This window comes from Solanum dulcamara, chromosome 9, assembly GCF_947179165.1.
Source record: "Solanum dulcamara chromosome 9, daSolDulc1.2, whole genome shotgun sequence".
NCBI lineage: Eukaryota > Viridiplantae > Streptophyta > Magnoliopsida > Solanales > Solanaceae > Solanum > Solanum dulcamara.
Window position 1 is genome coordinate 15,103,560 of NC_077245.1, and position 4,570 is coordinate 15,108,129.

Consider the following 4,570-nt stretch of genomic DNA (forward strand, 5'->3'; position numbering starts at 1 on the left):
AATAGTAGAAATGTTTATATGTTACTATTTGAAACTGAATATAATGAGGCAATTAATCTTTTGAATTTTAATCTTTAGTTTGCTGAGACATCTGTAATCGGTTTCTTTATCTTCTTGATAAATTTGCATCAAATTTGTAACTAGTGCTTGCTGAACACTTGCAGAAATGTTCACATTTTATGTGTTAAATCAAGTTAGCTTGTGGCCACAACTTCAGAAATTATTTTGACAACATTGCCAAACTCTAAGATAATTAAGTGATTTATGTATGCCTGACTAACAATCTAATAAGAGTCATAAGTCAAAGAAGGTGGGATAATGAGTCTTAGCTTTAATGAGCAAATATTTGTCCTGAAAATACAAACCAGCTTCACTATTACATTGGAGTCTTCTTGGTTATTGATTTTATGGATAGCGAAGAACATGTGTATTCCCTTAGTAGATGTGCAGAGGCCCCTTTAGAAGTTTTGTTTACGGCTGCAGTTTGTTTAGATGTTTATTTGGGGTATTTCGATGTATATTTGTGTAAATGACTCTATGAATTCGTTTGTGATTTTGAGCTAAGGCACAAGGGTAAATTATTTCCACTGCTCTTCAAATAGCTGCAGTTCTTGAACTTGATTGTAATGTTTCTTGTATGTTATTCTTTAAAAGATTTTGAATATGAGCTTGTGTATTCAAGTGTTTGAAGTCATTATACATCATGTCAGCGCGCTCTCCTGTTGTTTACCAGAGATAATGTTGTTTTGGTCTCGACGATAACTCTTGTCAATGAATTTGTATGCTTTCATCTTTGTTGGGAAAGAAGAGCAAGACACTTTTTTCCCTTGTATCCCTAAGATGAAAAATAGTGATTTATATTCAACCTGATTTATACATATTACTTACAGAACTTAGTTGTTGTGTTTTTGGTCAAAATCATTCAATTAAGTTAAGCACAGAGGTAGAGGTCACCGCAATACTATGTGAATTCTCAATGGTTAAATCAGCTAAACTCAAGGATTATATGTGAGGCTCTCTTTTCCATGCACATTTTTCATATATATGCAGTAATGTTAATAATGGAATGAACTAACTGAAGAACATACTTATCTGGATGAATAGTTTACATTTGATCTTGGAGAGTATTTATGATATTTGAACCAAATTACTTGGTGAAATTTGGGCCGAAACAGCCCTCCCTGAACTTGCTTTCAACATTATTAATATGTTACTACCTATTTACTATCTAACATTAATTTTACTGTATTTAACTAAGTTGAATTTCTTTGGAGTAGTTCTTTCTTCGTTATGACATTTTCCTTAATAAAAAATATCTTTGTGATACTCGATTATTATGGACTTAAATGAGAAAAATCAGCTCCAATTTCTCACACTTAGTTTATTTTCCTTTTAAATAAGTAAAAGAATTTTGGTCAAGTCTTATTTATCCTTGATTAAATAAATTGCTCAAGTTATCTCTTTTCTCAAATGACTTCAAAATGTCATTCAAGTGCTTAAAATCTTCTTGAAATCTTAATATGAACTCTTAGCCGTGTCTTTGAATTTTTTAAAGATTTTCTATTATAATTTTTTTTATTCATAATTTCTTTTAAAAACTATGTGAAGACGACTAAAACTAAAATAGAACAAAAATGACAACTCTATGAGAAATTCAGTCAGGTTTTAATCAAAAGATTGTCTAACTCTTATTTGATTAACTATTCAGATGGTTGTAATAACTATTTATTCTCTCATTTCTCTCTTTGATTTTGGCTTTCATTCTTGTCATTAAGTAACAAGATACTGATAATGTTTTCCAATTTCATATCATTTTAACAGTACTACCAATGATGACTATGGGGATAGCATGATGAGGACACAGTTAAAGTAATTGTCTTTGTTTTTCTCTTTCCTATATAGTTCTTTATCAATACGGAATAGACAAAGGTGAACCCGAGATTTGAAGACTCCGGGGGCACCACTATCTTAACGCTGGCACTAGCAAAACTTTCAATGACTATTGAGGGATAATATTGTGTTCGATTGGTCATAGTGGTTTGAGCAGTAGTGAAAATATAAATATATAGGTCAAATATGAGTTCTAAGCTAATTAGTACTTATATTTTATCTTTGTTGTAACAGTTGATTGTGATAGCTCTATGGTCCAGGGTGTGATGAATGTACATGTTGGTTGCAGATTCGAATTCCCCATATGTCTCACTTTTGCTGTTATTATAGTCCTTTAAATAAAAAATAAAAAATAATAACAAAAATGTGATATTCCATAATCGATCTGGGGCCTCCGTTCGAGGAGCAACAACTTCAGCCAATGCCTCAAAGTGCACTTCTGTTTGTAAGAGTGCACAATTGAATATATGCTTGTTCCTCAAAGTATATACACATACATATAATAATTTTTTCTAAAGTTAACAAGTGCACGTGCACCCTCACCTATTGTAACGATCCGAACCGTCGTTAGATAAGATTGGAAGAAAATGCAAGAATTTTACTCAAGTGGATTCCACCATCTCGCCAGAGCGGGATGGTCCCGCTTGAGCGGCGCCGCCTGAGCGGGAGGACTTGGGTCAAAACTTAAGTCACAATTTTTTTATTTTCCCCACTTTCTCCAAGTGTAAGTTAGAGGTGAGGGTTAGTGCAAAAACCCTCCAAAGGCTGTTTCTAACTTGGGAAGAAGAGGGGAAGGAATCTCAGCACCAGAAGACTTTCAACCGGTGATATTCAATCCTGCCTTGCCTGTAGAACATCTGGAATCAAGGATTTCAGCAGCATTGTCCTTCCACAGTTGCTTGGCGCCCAGGTAGGCTTCTCTTTTCTGAGTAGTAAATATATACCTATTGTGTAGTATGGAAGGAAATTTAATAAAAAATCGTATAACTAAACTGTGGTCATGGGTCACGGGCAAAAATTCGATTGTGTTACGGTCTAATTTGAATGTGACCTAGGTAAAAAGGTGTTATAATAATTGGGGAAGTGTATTTATGGTGATATTATTGCATATAGACGGTTATTTTATAACCGACATATTATTGTGTACAGAGATATAAAACAAATAGGTATTGAATATAAACCTTGAGGGTTTTGTAGTGTAGGCGATGGTTTATTTCCCGAAATTATCTTATGTTTGTATTTGAGTTACTTATGATATGTCTAGATGTGTACAAACAAGGGAAACATGTTAGTGTTTATACAAATGATCACTTGCTGGCTTGTTTTGTGATGAACTTGTTCTGTTGATATAATGTGATCTATTGCTGATAGTTTGTGGTTGGTTTGCATAACTGGATCGGGTGTCACATTTCGAAACATATATGGATCGAGTGTCACGTTCCAACACATATTTGGATCGAGTGTCACGTTCCATTATATTCTTGAATCGGGTGTCACATTCCGACATAAATATGACTGGATTGAATTCCCTGAGAGAGACAAGTATGTGTGTGTAGACAGTCCCATAAGAGGACTGATTATAGCTGTATTTTCATGTAATAATAATGTTAGGGGTAAATGAACCATGGATGAAGGACCTATGAAGGAACCCTTGAGTTGAGGTGTGTTAGTTATAAAGAGATGCGAATATGTATAAATTTATTATGGTAAGAGGATAGGGCTTATCAGGCTTGGTGTGACATATGTGTTATATGAAGTATTCTATATTCATAGGGTTAGAGGTGGAAGTTTCTTGTTCATAAACATTTTATCATTAAGGTGTTCACGAGTAACTGTAGTAGTAGTAGTGGGTACGTATGACCAGGTTAGTGTGGAAGTGTAGTTGTGGAATGACTAGGCCTTATGTTGTGAGACAATTAGACCAATACTAGTGGTAGCTGGATAAAATCATTGAGTGGTTAAGGTTGTTAGGTGGGGACTATTGGGGTGATTGAACAATAGTAAGGTGGGTCCATAACCCACAGGTCGTAAATTGTAACTAGAATGAATATAGAATCTCGAGAGCGTAGAGTGGTAAATACCTTAAGGGTGAAAGTAAAGAGTGTACCTATGGATTAGGGTGGGCAAGTTAATAAAGTTTAACTGTTATGATCTCTCTTATTTTTCTGCTCATATACTATGCGGTAGGTATCAAATTGTATGATGATGCTTACCAGTACGTGTTGTTTGTACTGATACTACTCTTGCTATGCCACTTGACATAGTCTGGTTGCAGGGTCAGTGGAGTTTTCCAGGCGAAGGCGAAGGCGAAGATGCTCTTCCGACAGCTCATACTTTTCCTTTCCTGTGGTTAGAGATGTGTCTTTCACTTGTATTGTATCTTGTTTTTCTGTAGAGCTCTTGTATCTGTTTAGGCTAGTATCCTTGGAGTTTTTTGTATAATTGTGTAAGCTAGTTTTAAAAATAACTTTCTTTAGAATTTTGGCCTGAATACTTAAGTTAGACTTCAAATTTTACAATGCTTATATATAAGGGGTTAAGGATTCTCCTACTTAGAATATAAAGTGGGTGCCCGCACAGTCCGGTGGGTTAGATCGTGACAATTTGGTATCAAAGCTCAGGTTATCGGTCTCCCAATACAAGATCAAGTATGGATTAGGCTCTTGCAGATTGGTATGTT